The 26,522-nt window shown below is 37.6% G+C and overlaps 1 pseudogene; it reads right to left on the bottom strand.

The window, feature by feature from the left end:
• On the bottom strand, positions 1-26,140 carry LOC131837936 (olfactory receptor 2D3-like; annotated as a pseudogene).
• Positions 26,141-26,522: the final 382 nt, after the last annotated feature.

The raw sequence follows: 26,522 nt of genomic DNA, 5'->3' as shown, positions 1-26,522 counted from the left end.
TTATCTTCTAACCAGGTTCCTGAGGGCTCCCTTCCCTTCCTTGTTACTCAGGCTGCAATGATGGAGTTCAACATGGAAGTCATAACTGAATAGAACACAGAGATGACCTGATCCTTTTTACTCATTGTCTTGGAATTGGGTCTCTTGTAGGCAAATTATTCCAGAGCCATAGTAGAGAACCACAACAGTGAGATGGGAGCTACAGGTAGAGAAGACCTTGAGCTTCCCTTCCCCTAACTGCATCTGAATCACTGTGGAGATATTATGCCAGTAGGAGACAAGGATGAGGGAGAGATATGCAAACAGGATAATCACACCCATTGAAAAGAGGGCCATCTCAGCCTTGTATGTGTCTCCTGAAGCCAGCTTCAGGAGTGCAGGAGGTTCACATATTCTGTCCCTGGTAGGGAAGACACAGTGTAAAGGCACTATCCACTGAACATACAAATGCTCCACTGATCCAAGACACTATGACCAACTGGACACAAACCCTCTGGGTCATGACTGTGGAATAATGCAGGGGCTTGAAGATAGCCACATAGTGGTCATAAGACATCACTGCCAAAAGTGCACATTCTGTACACCCTGCGAGAAGGAAGACAATTATCTGTAGTGAGCATCCAGCAAAGGAAATGGTTTTCCTTTTTAGAAGGAAGTGGACCAACATCCTAGGAACAATGCTTGTAGAGAAACAGAGGTCAGCAAAGGACAAGTTTTTTTTTTTCTTTTTCTTTTTAATTAATTAATTAATTAATTTTAATAAACATATAACATATTTTTATCCCCAGGGGTACAGGTCTGTGACTCGCCAAGTTTACACATTTCACAGCACTCATCATAACACATACCCTCCCCAATGTCCATATCCCCACCACCTTCTCCCATCCCGCCTCCCCCCAGCAACCCTCAGTCTGTTTTTTGAGATTGAGTCTTTTATAGTTTGTCTCCCTCCCAATCCCATCTTCTTTCATTTTTTCTCCTTTCCTACCACCCAACCCCCTCACATTGCATCTCCACTTCCTCATATCAGGGAGATCATATGATAGTTGTCTTTCTCTGATTGGCTTATTTCGCTAAGCATAATACCCTCTAGTTCCATCCATGCCATCACAAATGGCAAGATTTCATTTCTTTTGATGGCTGCATAGTATTCCATTGTGTATGTATATCACATCTTCTTTATCCATTCGTCTGTTGATGGACATCTAGATTCTTTCCATAGTTTAGCTATTATGCACATTTCTGCTATAAACATTTGGGTGCACGTGCCCCTTCGGAGCACCCTGTTTGTACCTTTAGGATATATACCCAGTAGTGCAATTGCTGGGTTATAGGGTAGCTCTATTCTCAGTTTTTTGAGGAGCTTCCACACTGTTTTCCAGAGTGGTTGCACAAGCTTGCATTCCCACCAACAGTGCAGGAGGGTTCCCCTTTCTCCGCATCCTTGCCAGCATCTGTCATTTCTTAATTTGTTAAATTTACCCATTCTGACTGGTGTGAGGTGGTATCTCATTGTGGTTTTGATTTGTATTTTCCTGATGCCAAGTGATGTGGAGCATTTTTTCATGTGTCTGTTGGCCATCTGGATATCTTCTTTGCAGAAATGTCTGTTCATGTCTTCTGCCCATTTCTTTGATTGGATTATTTGTTCTTTGGGTGTTGAGTTTGCTAAGCTCTTTATAGATTTTGGATACTAGCTCTTTATCTGATATGTTGTTTGCAAATATCTTCTCCCATTCTGTCAGTTGTCTTTTGGTTTTGTTCACAGTTTCCTTTGCTGTGCAAAAGCTTTTGATCTTGATGAAATCCCTATAAGTCATTTTTGCCCTTGCTTCTGTTGTCTTTGGTGATGTTCCTAGGAAGAAGTTGCTGCAGTTGAGGTCAAAGAGCTTGCTGCCTGGGTTCTCCTCAAGAATTTTGATGGATTCCTTTCTCACATTGAGGTCCTTCATCCATTTTGAGTCTATTTTTGTATGTGGTGTAAGGAAATGGTCCAATTTCATTTTTCTGCATGTGGCTGTCCTATTTTCCCAACACCATTTGTTGAAGAGGCTATCTTTTTTCCATTGAACATTCCTTCCTGCTTTGTCGAAGATTAGTTGACCATAGAGTTGAGAGTCCATTTCTGGGCTCTCTATTCTGCTCCATTGATTTATGTGTCTGTTTTTGTGCCAGTACCATACTATGTCGATGATGACAGCTTTGTAATAGAGCTTGAAGTCTGGAATTGTGTACCACCAACTTTGGCTTTCTTTTTCAATATTCCTTTGGCTATTCGAGGTATTTTCTGGTTCCATATAAATTTTAGGATGGTTTGCTCTATTTCTTTGAAAAAAATGGATGGGATTTTGGTAGTAATTGCATTAAATGTGTAGATTGCTTTAGGTAGCATAGACATTTTCACAATATTTGTTCTTCCAATCCAGGAGCATGGAACATTTTTCCATTTCTTTGTGTCTTCCTCAATTTCTTTCATGATTACTTTATAGTTTTCTGAGTATAGATTCTTTACCTCTTTGGTTAGGTTTATTCCTAGGTATCTTATGGTTTTGGGTGCAATTGTAAATGGGACTGACTCCTTAATTTCTCTTTCTTCTGTCTTGTTGTTTGTGTGAAGAAACACAACTGATTTCTGTGCATTGATTTTATATCCTGACACTTTACTGAATTCCTGTACAAGTTCTAGCATTTTTGGAGTGGAGACTTTTGGGTTTTCCACATATAGTATCATATCATCTGCAAAAAGTGATAGTTTGAATTCTTCTTTGCTGATTTGGATGACTTTAATTTCTTTTTGTTGTCTGATTGGTGAGGCTAGGACTTCTAGTACTATATTGAACAGCAGTGGTGATAACTGACATCCTTGCCATTTTCCTGACCTTAGCAGAAAAGCTTTCAGTTTTTCTCCATTGAGAATGATATTTGCAGTGGGTTTTTCATAGATTGCTTTGATAATATTGAGGTATGTGCCCTCTATCCCTATACTTTGAAGAGTTTTGATCAGGAAGTGATGCTGCACTTTGTCAAATGCTTTTTCAGCATCTATTGAGAGTATCATATGGTTCTCATTCTTTCTTTTATTAATGTATTATATCACATTGATAGATTTGCAGATGTTGAACCAACCTTGCAGCCCTGGAATAAATCCCACTTGGTCTTGGTGAATAATCCTCTTTTTTAAATTTATTTTTTATTTTCAGCATAACAGTATTCATTATTTTTGCACCACTCCATGCAATCCGTGCCCTTCTATAATACCCACCACCTGGTACCCCGACCTCCCATCACCCGCCCCTTCAAAACCCACAGATTGTTTTTCAGAGTCCATAGTCTCTCATGGTTCACCTCCCCTTCGAATTTCCCCCAACTCCATTCTCCTCTCTAACTCCCCATGTCCTCCATGCTATTTGTTAATGTACTGTTGGATCCTATTGGCCAGTATTTTGGTGAGAATTTTTGCATCTGTGTTCATCAAGAAGATTGGTCTGTAATTCCACAGAAGAAGACGTAAGTGGAATGAATGACAGAGTTAGGATTTGTAATGTAAGTCAAAGGCTCATGGTATTACACAGAAAAGAAACAAATATGCTATCTTTCTGTAGTGTGGAATCAAGGAACAGGTGGTTTAAGCAGAATCAATGCAAATATCTGCAACATCTTAATATTCCTCAAAGTTAGTTTGTTGTTCTTCCTTCTTTATTTATGTGTTATTCTTTAAGGATCTCGTTTAAGTTCCTTGGCCAAACTATCAGTTATATCTAGCCTACCTTGAAAGTTATCTGACAACTAAACTAAAAGGCAACCTACAGAATGGTAAAAGATATTTGAAAATACCATATCTCATAAAGGACTAGTATCCAAGATATGTAAAGAACATATGGAACTCAACACCCAAAAAGCAAATAATCCAGTCAAGAAATGGGTGGAAGATGTGAACAAATGCTTCTCCAAAGAAGACATACAAATAGAAAACAGACACATAAAAAATGCTCAACATCACATGTCATCAGGGAAATACAAATCAAAACATCAATGAGATACCATCTTACATCAGCCAGAATGGCTAAAATTAATAAGACAGGAAATAAAAATTGGTGTCCAGGATGTGGAAAAAGAATTAGCCAAGACTAACCCTCTTACACTGGGTGGGAATGCAAGCTGGTACAGCCACTCTGGAAAACAGTATGGAGGTTACTCAAGAAGTTAAAACTAGAACTGCCCCATGACCCAGCAATTGCACTACTGGGTATTTACACCAAAGATACAGGTGTAGTGATATGATGGGTCACATGCACCACAATGTTCATAACAGCAATGTCCATAATAGTCAAACTGTGGAAGGAGCCAAGATGTCCTTCAATAGATGAATGGATAAAGAAGATATGGTCCCTATATACAATGGAATATTACTCAGTTACCAGAAAGGATGAATATTCACCATTTGCACTGATGTGGAAGGAACTAAGTGAAATTACACTAAGTGATTACACTAAGTGAAATTAATCAAACAGAGAAATACAATTATCATACAGTTTCACTCATTTGTAGAATATAAGAAACAGTGCTGAGGACCCTAAAGGAAGGGAGGGAAAACTAAATGAGAAGAAATCAGAGGGTAAAAAAAACATGAGAGACTCTTAACTATGGAAAACAAACTGAGGGTTGCATCAGAAGGGGATGTGGGTGGGGGGTGTGATAACTAGGTGATGGGCAGTAAGGATGGCATGTGATGTGATAAGCACTAGGTGTTATATGCAATTGATGGTTGAACATTTCATCTGAAACTAATGATGCACTATATGTTGGCTAATTGTAGATACTTTTTTTAAAAAAAGGAGAAAAAAGTTATCAGACAACTGACCACTATTTCTAAGCTTGAATCCTACATTTTCATTTTTTTCTGGATATTTTATTCAATATTTTATTTAAACTTTAGTTAATTAACATATATGGTAAAATTGGCTTCAGGTGTAGAATTATGTGATTCATTACTTACATATAACACACAGAGCTCATCACAAGTGCTCTTCTTTTTTTTTAATGGCAATTGCTTTTTTTAAATTTATTTTTTATTTATTTTCAGCATAACAGTATTCATTATTTTTGCTCATCACCCATTTAGCCCATCCCCTGATTACCTCCCTCCATCCACTCTCGGTTTGTTCTCTATGGTTAAGAGTCTCATATGGTTTACTTTCCTCTCTCTCTTTTTTCTCCCCTTTCCCTATGTTCATCTGTTTTTTTTTTTTTCCTTAAATTCCACATATGAGTGAAATCATATAGTATTTGTCTTTCTCTGATTGACTGATTTTGCTTAGCACAATACTCCCTGCCTCCGTCCACGTCACTGCAATATTTGTGATAGAACACTTAGCTTATGTCTCAAAGTGGACTAATTTAGTTAATTTTACTCCACAAATAATTTTTAACTATAGGGACCTCATTCCTGGAAATACCACTGCCATTTTCCCTAAACATCATGACCTAAAAATAGAAAATCAGCTTTGACTTCTTTTATCCTTCTTGTTTTCTCAGGATGATCACTCATCAAGTTCATTTTTTCAATCATCTTTCATATCTCTATATTTCCACTGCCATTGTCATTCTTGCTAGTCTAGTATGTCATTCAATTCTGTTTGTATTATTATCACAATACCTTTCTAATTTTTTCATACCCTAGAATCAAATACATCTTGTATTCTACTAACTGATGAATTTTCCAAAGTAAATTGGTTTCATATATCCATTAAATAAATTCCAAATTCTCTAGATGAGCATTTAAAGCCTACTACATCCTTACCCCACTGTCCTTCCTATTTCTTTTTTTTTTAAGATTTTATTTATTAATTGTTCAGAGAGAGAGCAAGGGTACAAGCAGAGGGAGCAGCAGGCTCTCCGCAAAGCATGCAGGACTTGATCTAAGAACCCTGGGATGACTTGAGTGGAAGGCAGACATTTCACTTACTGAGTGACCCAGGCATTCTTCTCCTTTCTGTTTCTTCCTTAGAAGTGTCTTTGTTTCAGTGAAATCAAGTGTTAATGAACCATTGATATTAGATTCTAAGAGCTTGGTAAAGTAAAAAAACAAGAGAAAACAAAACAAAAACAAAAAAAACAGATAACAAGAATATATCGTATGATAGAGAACAGCTTAAAAATTATAAGAGAATATCATGTGCTCACTTAGAAAAAAAATGTTGAATTTCTAGAGGCAAAAACCAATTTTTTAAAAATTTCTTTTCAGCGTAACACTATTCATTGTTTTTGCACCACACCCAGTGCTCCATGCAATCCATGCCCTCTCTAATACCCACCACCTGGTTCCTCCGACTTCCCACCCCCCCGCCCCTTCAAAACCCTCAGATCATTTTTCAGAGTCCATAGTCTCTCATAGTACACCTCCCCTTCCAATTTCCAAAAACAAATTTTTAAAAATTCTGAGTTACCAATTAAAAAAAAAATCAGAAATATAAAGAGACTGAAAACCATAAGAAATATGAGAGACTATGGACTCTGAAAAACAATTTGAGGGTTTTTAAGGGGTGGGGGGTGGGAGGTCGGGGTACCAGGTGGTGGGTATTATAGAGGGCACAGATTGTATGGAGCACTGGGTGTGGTGCAAAAATAATGAATACTTATGCTGAAAATAAAAAATAAATAAAAATTTTTTAAAAAGAAATACTATATTGTTTTTTTTTTTAATTTATAAAGCTCTGGCACATATGGTTTTACAGATGTATACCATATAAACATCAAGGAATGGTTAACTCTTAACATTTAAATTACAGCATGGGATAAAAAAAACATCATTTTGACAGTTTCAAGTAACAAAAACCCATCTCAAACTATTTAAAAATACATTTATTGCTATTGTAATTGATAAGGGCTGAATTCAGAATATGATTTATCCAACGGTTTAACATAGAAGAAATCTGGGGTTTTTTCCTTTCTTTTTTCATTTTAAATTTATTTTTCTAGGTGCCACACTTATCTTGAGAAAGTCTCCACTTATTATCCTAAGATGATGACAAAAATCTTCCAGGGTTACTGCCCCACTCAAATATAAAAGGAGAGACAGAACATATTTGACCAAGATTTCTGCCAAAATTTCTGATATTCAGCCTGATTGGGACATATCATTTTAGCAATGAAGGTCAGGGAAGGAGGAATTAATTCAGTCTAGGTCAAGTCCTGGCAACTAGTATGGAGTTATGTGTACTGACTACCAAGGCAATAGGCCACAAACAGACCTCTCTTTAATGTTTTCTTCCCCCTTATCCTTTGTATATGCCTTAAAGAAAATAAACTATCTCATAATGTTGCCACCCCTCAAGGTGTTTAAGGATAAAGAAAAGATAAGGGGTGGGTTTCAGGGATGCTGACAATTTTCTTTTTCTTAAGATGGGTGTTGACCACATGGCTATACTTAGGATGTGAAAATTCATTGAACGGTACACCTATAATTAGTGTATTTCTCGGCAGATATGATATGCTTTAATATAAAAGTTTAGTTTAAAATAGAATATTTGGCAAGTAAAATTATGTTGTCTCAGAAAAGAGCACTCTTTTAAGATAATTGATCCACAATAAATTATCTAAATGAATTAACTGTAATTTATTCCAGATTTTATGTTATATTATATTATTTATTTTTTTTCATTTATTTATTTTCAGCATAACAGTATCATTATTTTTCACCACACCCAGTGCTATATGCAATCTGTGTTCTCTATAATACTCAACACCTTGTACACGACCTCCCACACCCTCGCAACTTCAAACCCCTCAGATTGTTTTTCAGAGTCCATAGTCTCTCATGATTCACCTCTCCTTTCAATTTACCCCATGCCCCTTCTCTCTAACTCCCCATGTCCTCCATGCTTTTTGTTATGCTCCACAAATAAGTGAAACCATATGATAATTGACTCTCTCTGCTTGACTTATTTCACTCAGCGTAATCTCTTCCAGTTTTGTCCATGTTGCTACAAAAGATGGGTATTCATCCTTTCTGATGGAGGCATAATACTCCATAGTGTATATGGACCACATCTTCATACACATCTTCCTTATCCTTTCATCCATTGAAGGGCATCTTGGTTCTTTCCACAGTTTGGCGACCGTGGCCCTTGCAACATTGGGGTACAGATGGCCCTTCTTTTCACGACATCTGTATCTTTGGGGTAAATACCCAGGAGTGCAATGGCAGGGTCATAGGGAAGTTCTATTTTTAATTTCTTGAGGAATCTCCACACTGTTCTCCAAAGAGGCTGCACCAACTTGCATTCCCACCAACAATGGAAGAGGGTTCCCCTTTCTCCACATCTTATCCAACACATGTTGTTTCTTGTCTTGCTAATTTTGGCCATTCTCACTGGTGTAAGGTGATATCTCAATGTTTTAATTTGAATATCCCTGATGGCTAGTGATGATGAACATTTTTTCATGTGTCTGATAGCCATTTGTATGTCTTTATTGGAGAAGTGTCTGTCCATATCTTCTGCCCATTTTTTTATATGATTGTCTGTTTTGTGTGGGTTGAGTTTGAGGAGTACATTATAGATCCTGTATATCAACCTTTTGTCTGTACTGTCATTTGCAAATATCTTCTCCCATTCTGTGAGTTGCCTCCTTGTTTTCTTGACTGTTTCCTTTGCTGTACAGAAGCTTTTGATTTTGATGAAGTCCCAAAAGTTCATCTTCACTTTTGTTTCCTTTGCCTTTGGAGACATATCTTGGAAGAAGTTGCTGTGGCTGATATCGAAGAGATTGCTGCCTATGTTCTCCTCTAGGATTCTGATGGATTCCTGTCTGACGTTGAGGTCTTTTATCCATTTTGAGTTTATCTTTGTGTATGGTGTAAGAGAATGGTTGAGTTTCATTCTTCTACATAGAGCTGTCCAGTTTTCCCAGCACCATTTATTGAAGAGACTGTCTTTTTTCCACTGTATATTTTTTCCTGTTTTGTTGAAGATTAATTGACCATAGAGTTGAGGGTCCATATCTGGGCTCTCTAATCTGTTCCACTGGTCTATGTGTCTGTTTTTATGCCAGTACCATGCTGTCTTGGTGATCACAGCTTTGTAGTAAAGCTTGAAATCAGGTAACCTGATGCCCCCAGTTTTATTTTTGTTTTTCAACATTTCCTTAATGATTCGGGGTCTCTTCTGACTCCATGCAAATTTTTAGATTATTTGCCCAGCTCTTTGAAGAATACTGTTGGAATTTTGATGGGAATGGCATTAAAAGTATAGATTGCTCTAGGCAGTATAGACATTTTAACAATGTTTATTCTTCCGATCCAAGAGCATGGAATGGTCTTCCATCTTTTTGTGTCTTCTTCAATTTCTTTCATGAGTGTTCTGTAGTTCCTCAAGTACAGATCCTTTACCTCTTTGGTTAGGTTTATTCCCAGGTATCTTATGGTTCTTGCTGCTATAGTAAATGGAATTGATTCTCTAATTTCCCTTTCTGTATTTTCATTGTTAGTGTATAAGAAAGCCACTGATTTCTGCACATTGACTTTGTATCCTGCCACATTACTGAATTGCTGTGTGAGTTCTAGTAGTTTGGGGGTGGAATCTTTTGGGTTTTCCATATAAAGAATCATGTCAACTGAGAATAGAGAGAGTTTGACTTCTTCATTCCCAATTTGGATACCGTTAATTTCTCTTTGTTATCTGATTGCTGTTGCTAGGACTTCTTATACTATGTTGAACAAGAGTGGTGAGAGTGGGCATCCTTGTCTTGTTCCTGATCTCAACGAGAAGGATGCAAGCTTTTTCCCATTGAGGATGACATTTGTTGTGGGTCTTTCATAGATAGATTTGATGAGGTTCAGGAATGTTCTCGCTATCCCTATACTTTGAAGTGTTTTAATCAGCAACGGATGCTGGATTTTGTCAAATGCTTTTTTTGCATCAATTGAGAGGACCATGTGGTTATTCTCTCTTCTCTTACTAATTTGTTCTATCACATTGATTGATTTGCGAATGTTGAACCATCCTTGTAGCCCAGGGATGAATCCCACCTCGTTATGGTGGATAATCTTTTTAATGTGCTATTGGATCCTGTTGGCTAGGATCTTGTTGAGAATCTTAGCATCCTTATTCATCAGTGATATTAGTCTGAAATTCTCCTTTTTGGTAAGGTCTTTGCCTGGTTTGGGGATCAGGGTAATGCTGGCTTCTTGAAAGAGTCAGAACGTTTTCCTTCTGCTTTAATTTTTTGAAACAGCTTCAGGAGAATAGGTGTTATTTCTTCTTTGAAAGGTTGGTAGAATTCTCCGGGGAATCCCTCAGGTCCTGGGCTTTTGTTTTTTGGGAGGTTTTTCATCACTGCTTCAATCTCTTTACTAGGTATTGGTCTATTCAGGTTGTCAATTTCTTCCTGGTTCAATTTTGGTAGTTTATAGTTTCCAGGAATGCATCCATTTCATCTAGGTTGTTTAGCTTATTGGCATATAACTGTTGATAATAACTTCTGATGATTGTTTCGACTTTCTTGGCGTTCGTTGTGATCTCTCCCTTTTCATCTAAAATTTTATGTATTTGAGCTTTCTCTCTTTTCTTTTGGATTAGTGTCACCAATGGTTTATCGATCTTATTGATTCTTTCAAAAAACCAGCTTCTAGTTTCTTTGATACGTTCTACTGTGTTTCTGGTTTCTACCTCATCGATCTCAGCTCTAATCTTGATGATTTCCCTTCTGATGTGTGGAGTTGGTTTGATTTGTTGTTGATTCTCCAGTACTTTAAGGTGTAGAGACAACTGGTGTATTCTGGATTTTTCAATTTTTTTTTTTTTTTTGAGAGAGGCTTGGATGGCTATGTATTTCCCCCTTAGGGCTGCCTTTGCTGTCTCCCATAGGTTTTGGATCGAAGTGTCTTCATTCTCATTGGTTTCCATGAATTGTTTCAGTTTTACTTGATCTCCTGGTTGATCCAAGATTTCTTAAGCAAGGTGGTCTTTAGCTTCAAGGTGTTTGAGTTCTTTCCAAACTTTTCCTTGTGATTGAGCTCCAGATCCCAAGCGTTGTGATCTGAGAATGTGCAGGGAATAATCTCAGTCTTTGGTATCTGTTGAGTCCTGATTTGTGAACCAGTATGTAGATTTATATACTATCAGGACAAACACAAAAACACAGAAGTACTGGTGGAAGAAAAAGATGGGAGAGTGGTTGTACATTCTCAGTGTGGTTGAGGAAGAATGTTTTGATTCTTCATGGATGTATCTTGATATCTTTGTTAAAGGACTCAACTTTCCTAAGATAAGGGGGGATTAGGAATTGGTTTACCTATAGGGGTGGCATTGATTGGGGAAAGGGGATTACCTTGAAGTTTAACTTTATATGAATATTAGAAAATAAAAATTAAAAAAAGGAATAAACTAAACTAAACTAAACTAAAATTAAAAAAAAAGAAATTTAAAAAATAGAAATGCAAAAGGAAAACACAGGTGTATGTATCAAAAGTTCAGGTTAGAATGTTATTATGGAATTTGATGTACTGGACATCTCACTGTGATGGTAAATAGGTTAAAAAATTATCTATATAATAATAAAAAATTAACTATATAAAAAATAGCCAGAATAGTGGGATCAAATTAATAATAAAAATTGTCCTATGAAGTAGTGGTGGTTGTTCTCTTGTCGTCTTTTTTTTTTTTTTTTTTTCCTTTTCTGGTTGGTTTTCTGGGGGAGGGGCCTGCCACGTGGGTTTTCAGTCAATGATATTCTCTCAGTTAAGTCCTCCCACCACCCTCAAGGGGGTGGGCTCCGATGAAACTGTTTTTTTCAGGCTTTTGTTCGCTGGAGGTTTTAATATTTGTTCACTTTTGTTTTTCTCTCTTGTCTTGACTGCTTTTGATGGTTTTTGTAGGTTTAGACGAAAGCAAACTGCACCCTGATCTCCCTCTCAGAGAGGAGCCTCAGTCTGGCTGCAGAGCCCAAACAAACTTCCCTATGACCCTGCAATTGCAGTGCTGGGTATTTACCCCAAAGATACAGACATAGTGAAAAAAAGGGCCACCTGTACCCCAATGTTTATAGCAGCAATGGCCACGGTCGCCAAACTGTGGAAAGAGCCAAGATGCCCTTCAACGGATGGATGGATGGGTAAAGAAAAGGTGGTCCATATACACTATGGAGTATTATGCCTCCATCAGAAAGGACGAATACCCAACTTTTGTAGCAACATGGATGGGACTGGAAGAGATTATGCTGAGTGAAATAAGTCAAGCAGAGAGAGTCAATTATCATATGGTTTCACTTATTTGTGGAGCATAACAAATAGCATGGTGGACATGGTGAGATAGAGAGGAGAAGGGAGTTGGGGGAAATTGGAAGGGGATGTGAATCATGAGAGACAATGGACTCTGAAAAACAATCTGAGGGGTTTTAAGTGGCGGGGGAATAGGAGGTTGGGGTACCAGGTGGTGGGTATTATAGAGGGCATGGATTGCATGGAACACTGGGTGTGGTGCAAAAATAATGAATACTGTTATGCTGAAAATAAATAAAAAATAAATTTGAAAAAATAAATAAAATTTAAAAAAAAGAAACTTCCATTTGTTGTGATTATTCTCTATTTTAACCTAGTGGCTGGAATATATATGAGACAAAATCAAATGTTAAATGAGTTCGGGTTCAGGAAATTAGATTTAAAATAACCAAATGGAGAAGAGTTTTGAAAAGGAGTGTCAAACTGTCAAAAACCCTAACTAACCTACCAGCTAATAAGAATGGATTCAGGAAACGCATCATATTGGATGATTAGCAAATTATGGAAATTTTGGAAAGGCAGTTTCAGTAGTCATGGTAAAAAATGAAAAATGGTAAAGTGGTAAAAAGGGAAAAATAGATGAAAATTTTCAATCATGAATATATTTGGCAATGAAAGAAGAATGAGTGATTGTAAAGATTGACAACAAAATTTAAAAAAATAGTGACCAGAAAAGGTAGCAAGACCAAAGGAAGGCTGTGTTTGTGTGTGTATGCGCACATGCACATGTATGCATTTTAGTATAGAGGATATTATAACATATTTGAAGGTATAATAAATGGAGGGATAAAGAAAAATTAACAAGAGAATGTCAAATTGTATGATATCTCTGAGTGACAAACAAAGAAACTTTTTGCTTTTGCTATTACTTCTTTAAAAGAATTATATGGTGAATTAATCTTCAATACATTTGGCAATGAAAGAAGACAGAGTGATTGGAAAGTTTGACAACAAAATGAAAAAAATAAATAGTGGCTAGAGAGGGTAACAGAACCAAAGAAAGGCTCTTGATTCTGTCTTTCTGATTATACCACAGAGAAATTCTACTCAGTTTCCACTGGAGTTTTATAGCTTTCTGAAAAGATTTACATCAGGAATATGAAGGTGAGTTTTCTTTATTTTGTGGGATTTTCCCCCCCTGATTCAGGTAATTAAAGAAAAATTTTTAAAGATTTTATTTGTTTATTTGACAGACAGATCACAAGTAGGCAGAGAGGCTGGCAGGAAGAAAGGAGGAAGCAGGCTCCCTGCTGAGCATAGAGCCCCATGGGGGCTGGATCCCAGGACCCTGAGATCATTACCTGAACCAAAGGTGGAGACTTTAACCCACTGAGCCACCCAGGTGCCCCAAATTCAGATAATTTAAAGCTTAGACATTCTCTGTGTTTTAGTCATAATAAGCTCATGATTTTTATATAGTTTAATTCTTTTGATCATTTCTATTTATTTCTATTGAAAGATACATTATGATATTTAAATTTACACAACCATCATTTAGCTTCACATTGTCACATTGATTAAATATGTAGCTTGATTTTTTTATTAGTTTTGAAAAATTCTCAACTATTACCTCGTTAAATGTTTCTTTCAACCTATTTTATCTTTTCTTTTCCTCTGACACTTAAATTTTACTTGTTGGAACTTATGTCAGATGTTCCATAAGTCTCATTTTTACTTCTTATTTTTTGATTTTCCATCCTTCCATTTGGACATTTTCTTATCTATCTTCCTGTTCACTGGTCCTGTCTTTGTCTATGTCTAGTATGCTGTTAAACCATCTTTTGTGTTCTCATTTTAATAATTTTATTTTTTAGAACTAAATATTATTTTTTCCAATGTTTTTAATATTATGATTAAATTCTCTACCTTATTATTTAATATAAATATTTTGAACCAACAGTATTTGAAAAATTACTTCTGATAATGCAAATATTTGGATTTCCCATGTTTGTTCATGTTATTGGGCACTCTATTTCTCTCTCTTCCTGTCCCTCATGCTCTACCTCCCTGCCTCACAATCTCCCTTTATCTTCATCTTTCCTTCTAAGAAGTAGTTCTGGTTTTTTTTTTTTTTTTTTTTTTTGTGTGTGTGTGTGTGTTTTATATTGCTTAGTCTAAGATATTGTGCATGGTATATTATAAAACTGATTCAAGATCCCAAATATGTTACCTTCTTCAAGTGACAATTTATTTTGCTTTCGTTAGGATCTAGGAAAAGAGAAGATTGTTTTATACAAATCAGAGATTGTGTTGATTAAATGAGATGGTTTATTTTTTCCCATTTCACTCCCCATTCTAAAGGTAAAGCTCTTAAGTAATGCTTGGGAGAATTTATTAGTATCACATTTGGTAAGCCTTAAGCTCTAATTTTTTATCTCTCTCACTCTCACTATTTTACAACTACTGAAAAATTTTCCTCACTTTTGAGGCTCTCAGACCCCACTAGATCTTGAGTTTATTAGATTCTCAGCTGCTTCTTTTGAATCCACAGAGGCCTTATGGGAAAAAATAATGCTGACTGTCAGCCCCACCATACTGTGCTTCTTCTTTCCAAGATCTTTGTCTCATGGGTTTATAATTATTTTCGGTGGAAAGGTTGGTCTAAAATAGGTATCCAACAATTATTAGAATTGGAAATATGCATTTGTGCTTTTATATTCCTCAATAGATGTCATATGCCTCTAATCCCTAATATTCAAAAATACCTATGTTCCTTGATAAAACTTTATGTAGGTATCCTATATCCCTCATTAATCTACTTCCATTTATCATTTGTTGTTATTTTATTTGTAATTTTTGCATCTTATTTGAAGGTGAAATTTCTTTCATTGTGTGTGTTCTCTTTATCAGATTTTTGTATAGGAATTTGGCATGTATTATAAAATAAAATAGGAAATATATAGCTGAATTAGGTATTTGATAGTTATGTTTTTAATATCTTGTTTCCTTTGCTCAAAATCCACTGATGTTTTGTGGATCAATATTTCTGTAGAGAATGTGATTCTATGATACCTTAGACTTTATTTCAGTACATTTTCGCCTGTTGCAAAGAAACTATATTTATTCTTAGATGTGGGAAAGAAAGCATGTAGCTCTCATAACCTTTAGGATGAGGGCGACAATGAGAAGGACTATGTGGAAAGCTGTAAAGAAACATGTTGAGTGTCTGGATAGAACCTCACCTGAGGCCAGCACTGCCTGGATTTTAGGGGCGGGGGGTGGGAGGTTGGGGGAACCAGGTGGTGGGTATTAGAGAAGGCACGGATTGCATGGAGCACTGGGTGTGGTGCAAAAACAATGAATACTGTTACGCTGAAAATAATAAAATAAAAACTATAATTTCTCATCATAATAGCACTTTTATTTATTTTATCAACATACAAAGTGTTATTTGCCCCAGAAGTACAGGTCTGTGAATCATCAGGCTTACACATTTCACAGCACTCACCATAGGACATACCCTCTCCAATTTCCATAATCCAACCACCTATCCTTAACCCCCCCCCCCCGTAAACCTCAATTTGTTTCATGAGATTAAGAGTCTCTTATGGTTTGTCTTCTTCCTGACTCCATCTCGTTTCATTTCTTCCTTCATTGCCCCCCACAACCCCCTACCCTGCCTCTCAAATTCCTCATATCAGAGAGATCATATGATAATTGTCTTTCTCTGGTTGATTTATTTCGCTCAGCATACTACCCTCTAGTTCTACCCACGTCATTGAAAATGGCAAGATTTTGTTTCTTTTGATGGCTGCATAGTACTCCATTGTACAAATATACACCACATCTTCTTTATCCATTCATCTGTTGATGGACATCTAGGATCTTTCCATAGTTTGGTTTATAAGCACTTTTTATAAACACTTTTTTGTAAGCCTGTTGGGTTTCATTTTGCTTACAAACAACACATTATAAAAATAATGAATTGGTATCAAAAGTGGGATGTTGAAAGTAGCAGTAAAATATAGAATTAACTGGGTCAAGTAAGTGAGGTGGAGGAAACAAAGAACTTACTCTTTCTTATTGCTAAGTTAGAAAAACCCTTATTAGCATAACCAGTTTGCTTCATGTGTCTGGGGATTCTTTTCTGAGTTTGCTTTCTGAGGATACAAAATTATGGGAAATGTTAGAAAAAATCCACTATGTTGAACTGTGTTGGTAATATTTTATTATTTTCATTAAGATCTTCTTTTTCTCCCCCCCCCCATTTTCCCTTCTGCTCCTCCTCTCCCTCCCACCTTCTTCATCTTCTTCTCCTCCTCCTTCTTCACCTCCTCTTTCCTCCACCTCCTCCTCTTCTTATTCTCTTTATCCTCTTCCTTCAACCTCTTCCTCTTCTATTCTTTTCAAGATTTTGAATCTAGAAAATTTTTAAAAATAATATAATATGGGGGAGACAAGATGGCAGGGAAGTAGGAGGAGGCACCCGTTCAACCTGCACCCTAAAGTGAGCTGATTACCTTCCAAAGATCTCCAATCACCCACGAAATCAGCCTGACATCAGAATTATATACGTCTGGATCTCTACTGGAGCAGAAGATGCCAGTGGGCAGGTAAAGTGGAGTGGGAAAGTCGGACTGATATCAGAAGATAAACAAAAGGGGGAGGGAGCCACCAGAGGCGACCCATTGGAAAGTAATATCCTAATACGAGAGTGCCCTGTGCCTGGGGACCAGCATTAACTCGGGAGTCTGGTAGAAAGCACTCAAAAAGAGCAAAGGATCACTGGGGGGGGGGGATTGTGGGAATCGGGGTGTTAGGGTCCGGGCTTAAGTCCCCAGACCCAGGACAGCCACTCCTGGTGCAGAGCCAGAGAGAGTGCAGCAGAGAAACCAGGTCTCGGTCCCTGAACCACCAGCGTGCCTGAGAGTGCTTGGCGCCAGGCTCCTGTGAGGGGCTGGGAGCCTTGCCAGCCAACAGAAGAATAGCCTTTTTGCAGTTCCCACGCAAGTGCCCTGCTGTGCCATCAGGGTCCGAGTAGTGCCCCGCGCCCTCCCCTGAGAGAGGTGCACATAAATGCCAGCCGAGTGCTCTCAGACCAGAAAGACCAGGCACTCCCAGCCCAGACCAGCGGGAAAATCTCTGTGTGATCGCTGCTTGGAACTTCTCTGGCAGTCTGGAGCTGCCCAGACAGCTGCTGCTGCCAAGGTTTTGGGTACAAGCAAAAAATCCTGAGTCCCCAGGGACCGCGACTGGGAACCTGCTCTGCCAGCGGCCAAGGGGAGATTTATATGGGCTCTGCAGCTGGACTGAGGCTTCTCTCTGAGAGGGAGGTCAGGGTGCAGTTTGCTTTCCTCTAAACCTAAAACCATCAAAAGTGGTCAAGGCAAGAGAGAGAAAAAAAAAAGTGAACAAATATAAAAACCTCCAGAGAACAAAAGCCTGAAAAAAACAGTTTCTTCAGAGCCCACCCCCTTGAGGGGGGCGGGAGGACTTAGCTGAGAGAACTTCAGGGACTGAAAACCCACGTGGCAGGCCCCTCCCCCAGAAAACCAACCAGAAAAGAAAAAAAAAAGATGACAAGAGAACAACCACCACTACTTCATAGGACAATTTTTATTATTAATTCGATCCTACTATTCTGGCTCATTTTTTTATATAGTTAATTTTTTATTATTATATAGATAATTTTTAACCTATTTACCATCACAGTGAGATGTCCAGTATATCAAAATCCATAACCTTCTAACTTGAACGTTTTGATACATACCCCTGTGTTTTCCTTTTGCATTTCTTTTTTTTTTAATTTTAGTTTAGTTTAGTTTATTCCTTTTTTAAATTTTTATTTTCTAATATTCATATAGAGTTACTTTTTATTTTCTAATATTCATATAGAGTTATTACTTCAAGGTAATCCCCTTTCCCCAATCAATGCCACCCCTATAGGTAAACCAATTCCTAATCCCCCCTTATCTTAGGAAAGTTGAGTCTTTTAACAAAGATATCAAGATACATCCAGGAAGAATCAAAACAACCTTCCTCACCCACTGAGAATTTACAACCACTCTCCCATCTTTTTCTTCCACCAGTATTTCTGTGTTTTTTGTGTTTGTCCTGATAGTATATAAATCTTACACTCAGGGTTCTTTTTGACGAGGTTCTTCCTTTATTTGCATATATATATTTTTTTCTCTTCTCATATACTTTTATCAGTCTTTTTGTTTGTCTCCGTCTGTTTGTATACTTCATAAATCTTACCTTGGGGACCATTTGGGCTGAACCTTCTATTTTATCTCACGTTTCTTTCCTGTCTCTCTCCCTCTCTCTTTTTTTCTTCCCTTTTCTTTTTGCGCTCATTTGGGTGGGGAACCCTGATTGCTCAGAAGCATTCAAGGGTGCACCTTGACTGCACCACAGTCGATACACCCAGCTACACCGGTTCAGCCATCTCCCACCAAAATGACTAGGAGGAGGAATGCCCAACAGAAGAAAAATACAGAAGATGGACCTTCTGCAACAGAGCTAATGGCTATCAACATAGACAATATGCCGGAAAGAGAATTCAGGCTAACAATTATCCCAGCAATAGCTAGGTTAGAGAAAGCCATGGATGACCAAATGGAATTGATTAGGGCCAAACTGAAAGCGACCAAACAGGGTGTTCACAATGTTAGGGCGGAGCTTAAAGCTACCAGGGAGGAGGTTCACAATGCTCTCAACAAGTTCCAATCTAATCTAAACTCTCTCAAAGCTAGGGTAACTGAGACAGAAGATAGAATTAGTGATCTGGAAGACAAACAAATAGAGAGAAAAGATCAGGAGGAAGCCTGGAACAAACAGCTTAGAAACCACGAAAACAGATTCAGGAAAATAAATGATGCCATGAAACATTCCAACATCAGAATTATTGGAATCCCTGAAGGGGAGGAGAAAGAAAGAAGTCTAGAAGATATAGCGGAACAAGTTCTTCCGGAACAAGTTCTTCATGAAAATTTTCCAAATTCGTGAATGGAACCAGCGTTCAGGTACTAGAGGCCGAAAGATTTCCCCCTAACATTACAGACTCTCGAAAGTCCTCGAGACACCTAATAATAAGAATGAAGAATTATAATTGTAAGCAGAACCTCTTGAAAGCAGCCAGGACAAAGAAGCTCCTTACGTACAGAGGAAAGTCCATCATAATAAAGTCAGACCTGTCCACAGAGACCTGGAAATTCAGAAAGATCTGGCAAGATATATTCAGAACACTGAATGAGAAGAACATGCAGCCAAGAATACTTTATCCAGCAAGACTGACATTAAAAATGGATGGAGAGATAAAGAGTTTCCAGGACCGGCAAGGCTTAAAACACTATGCAACCACCAAGCCGACACTGCAGGAAATATTAAGGGGGGTTCTATAAAAGAGGAAAAATCCTAAGAATAGCATTGAAAGAAATATAGAGACAGTCTACAGAAAGAAAGACTTCAAATGTAACTCGATGTCAACAAAAACGTATCTATCAATAATCACCCTCAATGTGAATGGCCTAAATGTGCCCATAAAATGACACAGGGTTGCAGATTGGATAAAATGACAGGACCCATCCATATGTCGTCTACAAGAGACCCATTTTGAACCTAAAGATACACCCAGACTGAAAGTGAAGGGATGGAGAAACGTCTTTCATGCCAATGGGCCTCAAAAGAAGGCCGGGGTAGCGATTCTCATATCAGACAAATTAGATTTTAAACTAAAGACTGTAGTCAGAGATACAGAAGGACACTACATCATTCTTAAAGGGACTATCCACCAAGATGATCTAACAATTGTAAATATCTATGGCCCCAATATGGGAGCAGCCAATTACATAAGAAAACTGTTAATCAAGATAAACAGTCATATTGATATGAATACACTAATTGTTGGAGATCTTAACATGCCTCTCTCAGAAATAGATCATCGAAGAAGAAAATCAATAAACACTGTTTCCTTTGCTGTGCAGAAGCTTTTGATTTTGATGAAGTCCCAAAACGTCACCTTTGCTTTTGTTTCCTTTGCCTTTGGAGACATATCTTGAAAGAAGTTGCTGTGGCTGATATTGAAGAGATTACTGCCTATGTTCTCCTCTAGAATTCTGATGGATGCCTGTCTCACGTTGAGGTCTTTTATCCATTTTGAGTTTATCTTTGTGTACGGTGTAAGAGAATGGTCGAGTTTCATTCTTCTACATATAGCTGCCCAGTTTTCCCAGCACCATTTATTGAAGAGACTTTCTTTTTCCACTGAATATATCATGCTGTCTTGGTGATCATAGCTTTGTAGTAAAGCTTGAAATCAGGTAACATAATGCTCCCCGTTTTATTTTTGTTTTTAAACATTTCCTTAGCGATTCAGGGTTTCTTCTGATTCCATACAAATTTTTTGGATTATTTGCTCCAGCTCTTTAAAGAATACAGGTGGAATTTTGATGGGAATGGCATTAAAAGTATAGATTGCTCTAGGCAGTACAGACATTTTAACAATGTTTATTCTTCCAAATCAAGAGCATGGAATTGTCTTCCATCTTTTTGTGTCTTCTTCAATATCTTTCATGAGTGTTCTGTAATTCTTCATGTACAGATCCTTTACCTCTTTGGTAGGTTTATTCCCAGGTATCTTATGGTTCTTGGTGCTATCATGAATGGAATCGATTCTCTAATTTCCCTTTCTGTATTTTCATTGTTAGTGTATAAGAAAGCCACTGATTTCTGCACATTGACTTTGTATCCTGCCACATTGCTGAATTGCTGTGTGAGTTCTAATAGTTTGGGGGTGGAGTCTTTTGGGTTTTCCATATAAAGAATCATGTCATCTACAAAGAGAGAGAGTTTGACTTCTTCATTACCAATTTGGATATCTTTTATTTCCCTTTGTTTTCTGATTGCTGTTGCTAGGACTTCTAATACTATGTTGAACAAGAGTGGTGAGAGTGGGCATCCTTGTCTTGTTCCTGATCTCAACGAGAAGGATGCAAGCTTTTTCCATTGAAGATGATATTTGCTGTGGGTCTTTCATAGATAGATTTGATGAGGTTCAGGAATGTTCCCTCTATCCCTATACATTGAAGCGTTTTAATCAGGAACAGACGCGGGATTTTGTCAAATGCTTTTTCTACATCAATTGAGAGGACCATGTGGTTCTTCTCTCTTCTCTTATTAATTTGTTCTATCACATTGATTGACTTGCGAATGTTGAACCATCCTTGTAGCCCAGGGATGAATCCCACCTCGTCATGGTGGATAATCTTTTTAATGTGCTATTGGATCCTGTTGGCTAGGATCTTGTTGAGAATCTTAGCATCCATATTCATCAGTGATATTAGTCTGAAATTCTCCTTTTTGGTAGGGTCTTTGCCTTTTTTGGGGGTCAGGGTAATGCTGGCTTCATAGAAAGAGTCAGAACGTTTTCCTTCTGCTTCAATTTTTTGAAACAGCTTCAGGAGAATAGGTGTTATTTCTTCTTTGAAAGTTTGGTAGAATTCCCCAGGAATCCCTCAGGTCCTGGGCTCTTGTTTTTTGGGAGTTCTTGATCACTGCTTTAATCTCGTTAGTAGATATTGGTGTATTCAGGTTGTCAATTTCTTCCTGATTCAATTTTGGGAGTTTATAGTTTTCCAAGAATGCATCCATTTCATCTAGGTTGCTTAGCTTATTGGCATATAACTGTTGATAATAACTTCTGCTGATTGTTTCTACTTCCTTGGTGTTCATTGTTATCTCTCCGTTTTCATTCATAATTTTACGTATTTGAGCTTTCTCTTTTTTCTTTTGGATTAGTGTCACCAATGGTTTATCGATCTTATTGATACTTTAAAAAAAACCAGCTTCTAGTTTCATTGATATGTTCTACTGTATCTCTGGTTTCTACCTCATCGATCTCAGCTCTAAACTTGATTATTTCCCTTCTGATGTGTGGAGTTGGTTTGATTTGTTGTTAATTCTCCAGCTCTTTAAGGTGTAGAGACAGCTGCAGTGTTCTGGATTTTTCAATTTTTTTGAGGGAAGCGTGGGCTATGTATTTCCCCCTTAGGACTGCCTTTGCTGTATCCCATAGGTTTTGGACCGAAGTGTCTTCATTGTCATTGGTTTCTATGAATTATTTCAGTTCTTCCTTGATCTCCTGGTTGATCCAAGCATTCTTAAGCAAGGTGGTCTTTAGCTTCCAGGTGTTTGAGTTCATTCTGAACTTTTCCTTGTGATTGAGCTCCAGTTTCAAAGCATTGTGATCTGAGAATATGCAGGGAATAATCTCAGTCTTTTGGTATTGGTTGAGTCCTGATTTGTGACCCAGTATGTGGTCTATTCTGGAGAAGGTTCCATGTGCACTTGAGAAGAATGAGTATTCTGTTGTTTTAGGGAGGAATGTTTTGTATATATCTATGAGGTCCACCTGGTCCAATGTGTCACTCAATGCTCTTGTTTCTTTATTGGTTTTCTGCTTCGATGATCTGTCTATTTCTGAGAGAGGCTTGTTAAGATCTCCAACGATAAGAAATGGAAGAAGACACAAAAAGATGGAAGACCATTCCATGCTCTTGGATCGGAAGAATAAACATTGTTAAAATGTCTATACTGCCTAAAGCAATCTATACTTTTAATGCTATTCCGATCAAAATTCCACCGGTGTTCTTCAAAAAGCTGGAGTAAATGATCCTAAAATTTGTATAGAATCAGAAGAGACGCCGAATCACTAAGGAAATGTTGAAAAACAAAAATAAAATGGGGGCATCATGTTACCTGATTTCAAGCTTTACTACAAAGCTGTGATCACCAAGACAACATGGTACTGACATAAAAACAAACCAGTGGAACAGAGTAGAGAGCCCAGATATGGACCCTCAACTCTATGGTCAAATAATCTTCGACAAAACAAGAAAATATATACAGTGGAAAAAGACTCTTCAAATAAGTCTCTTCGATAAATGGTGCTGGGAAAACTGGGCAGCTATATGTAGAAGAATGAAACTCGACCATTCTCTTACACCGTACACAAAGATAAACTCAAAATGGATAAAAGACCTCAACGTGAGACAGGAATCCATCAGAATCCTAGAGGAGAACATAGGCAGTAATCTCTTCAATATCAGCCACAGCAACTTCTTTCAAGATATGTCTTCAAAGGCAAAGGAAACTAAAGCGAAGATGAACTTTTGGGACTTCATCAAAATCAAAAGCTTTTGTACAGCAAAGGAAACAGTCAAGAAAACAAGGAGGCAACTCACGGAATGGGAGAAGATATTTGCAAATGACAGTACAGACAAAAGGTTGATATCCAGGATCTATTTTATTTTTTTATTTATTTTCAGCATAACAGTATTCATTATTTTTGCACCACACCCAGTGCTCCATGCAATCTGTGCCCTCTCCAATACCCACAACCTGGTTCCCCCAACCTCCCACCCCCCGCCCCTTCAAAACCTTCTGGTTCTTTTTCAGAGTCCATAGTTTCTCATGGTTTTCCTCCCCTTTCAATTTCCCTCAACTCCCTTTCCTCTCCATCTCCCCTTGTCCTCCATGCTATTTGTTATGCTTCACAAATAAGTGAAACCATATGATAATTGGCTCTCTCTGCTTGACTTATTTCACTTCAAATAATCTCTTCCAGTCCTGTCCATGTTGCTACAAATGGGTATTCATCCTTTCTGATGGAGGCATAATACTCCATAGAGTATATGGACCACATATTCCTTATCCATTCATCCGTTGAGTGGCACCTTGGTTCTTTCCACAGTTTGGCGACTGTGGCCATTGCTGCTATAAACATTGGGGTACAGATGGCCCTCTTTTTCACGAAATCTGTACCTTTGGGGTAAATACCCAATAGTGCAATTGCAGGGTCATAAGGAAGCTCTCTTTTTAATTTCTTGAGGAATCTCCACACTCTTCTCCAAAGAGGCTGCACCAACTTGCATTCCCACCAACAGTGGAAGAGTGTTCCCCTTTCTCCACATCCTCTCCAACACATGTTGTTTCCTGTCTTGCTAATTTTGTCCATTCTAACTGGTGTAAGTTGATATCTCAATGTGGTTTTGATTTGAATCTCCCTGAGGCTAGCGATTATGAACATTTTTTCATTTGTCTGATAACCATTTGTATGTCTTTACTGGAGAAGTGTCTGTTCCTATCTTCTCCCCATATTTTGTTATGCTTGTCTGTTTTGTGTGTGTTGAGTTTGAGGAGTTCTTTATAGATCCTGGATATCAACCTTTTGTCTGTACTGTCATTTGCAAATATCTTCTCCCATTCCGTGGGTTGCCTCTTTGTTTTTTCAACTGTTTCCTTTGCTGTGCAGAAGCTTTTGATCTTGATGAAGAGAACATTTTTATAGAACATCTATAATAGAAGGAATAAAATTTGGAGTAAATAAAAAACACAATTGGAAATATGTAAATATTTGAGTGATAAAATGTATAAATATTGTTGAACAATAAAATAATCATATTAGTATTGACATTAAAGAAGTAAATGGTGTAAATTTAGTAATGCATATACAAAGTTACAATATTTTTCATATAAAAAGAAATAAACATTGACAGGAACATATAACATTGAGTAATTTCAATCCAGAACTCTCAGAAAAATATGCGTAAGTCCTTGTATCAAATACTTGATTTTTACGAAGATTTTCTCAAACCTGTTGTTTTATAGGACCAGCTAAAATTGCTTAACAGTGGCCACCAGATCCTCAAATAAGCAATAATTTTAAACTCATTTTAATAGAAAAATACTAAGAGTATGAAAATTTCCACTTTTCTCTGGATTTAAATTAAAGAATGTGCAGATATGCTTGCATGTACTTTACACTCTAGATTCTGCTTCCCAACAAGAAAATAGGGATGGTATGGTTGGTTTCTTGAATTCTTCTCAGGCCCAGAATATATGAATATTTTTCTCTTAAAGAAAGATTGGAAATTAAAAGACAGTCACAGTATTGTATATGACTACAAGAAAAAAAAAATGTCCCATGGTATCTCATTGTGTGTAGAGATAATAGAGTCAGCTGTGGCCAAGGAGAACCCTGGGGATCATCCCAGGTGCATCAGTTCTCAGGGCCTCATCTCTCAAGAACCTCTCAGAATAAGGTTCATTTCACTTTGGTGTTCCAAAGTATTTAACTCATCCAAGAATACAGCCCGAGTTTGGAATAAAATCCACTGAAAAATTCATTGCAATGCATCTCAGCTCTTGCCACAGTTTGGTGATTGTGACCATTGCTGCTATGAAGATTGAGGTATATGTGGCCTTTCTTTTCACTACATCTGTATCTTTGGGGTAATTTCCCAGTAGTGCGATTGCAGGGTCATAGGGGAGCTCTCTTTTTTAATTTTTTGAGGACTCTCCACACTGTTTCCCAAAATGGCTGCACTAACTTGCATTCCTACCAACAGTTTGAGAGGGTTCCCATTCCTCCACATCCTCTCCAACACTTGCTGCTTCCTGTCCTGTTGATGATTTTGGCTGTTCAAACTGGTATAAGGTGGTATATCTATGTGGTTTTGATTTTAATTTCACTGATGGATAGTAATGATGAACATTTTTTCATGTGTCTGTTCATGTCTTCTGCCCATTTCTTTTACATGATTATCTGTTTTGTGTGTGCTGAGTTTGAGGAGTTCGTTATAGATCTTGGATATCAGCCCTTTGCCTGTAGTGTCATTTTTGAATATCCTCTCCCATTCCCTGGGTTTCTTCTTTGTTTAGTTTCCTTGTTTTATTTCCTTTTCTGTGCAGAAGCTTTTGATCTTGATGAAGTCCCAAAAGTTCACTTTCACTTTTGTTGCCTTTGCCTTTGGAGATGTGTCTTGAAAGAAGTTGCTGTGGCCAATGTCAAAGAGATTACTGCTTATGTTCTCTTCTAGGATCTTGATAGATCCCTGCTTCACACTGAGGTCTTACATCCATGTCGAGTTTATCTCTATGTATGGTATGAGAGAATGATGGTTGAGTTTCATTCTTCTATACATAGCCAATTGGATTCACTATCCAGTTCTCCCAGCACCATTTATTGAAGAGACTGTCTTTTTGCCACCAGATATTTTTTCTGCTTTGTCGAAGATTATTTGACCATAACCCTCTCAGGGATAGAAGACTCCAGCCACAAGTGCCAACCATTTGCCCATGTCCCCAGCTACATTCTCTAATTTCCTTCTCTATTAGCTTATATCCAGCCATGTTATTCCTTGCTTGTTCCTGAGGTACAGTACTATATAAACTGAATAGTATTTCTGCCTGAGTACAAAGCATTGGACCAGAACCTGATTTCCTACTGATGCACCTACACATC

Source organism: Mustela lutreola, chromosome 1, assembly GCF_030435805.1.
Source record: "Mustela lutreola isolate mMusLut2 chromosome 1, mMusLut2.pri, whole genome shotgun sequence".
Classification (NCBI taxonomy): domain Eukaryota; kingdom Metazoa; phylum Chordata; class Mammalia; order Carnivora; family Mustelidae; genus Mustela; species Mustela lutreola.
Note: the sequence above shows the minus strand (reverse complement) of the source record. Positions and strands in the feature narration are given on the sequence as shown.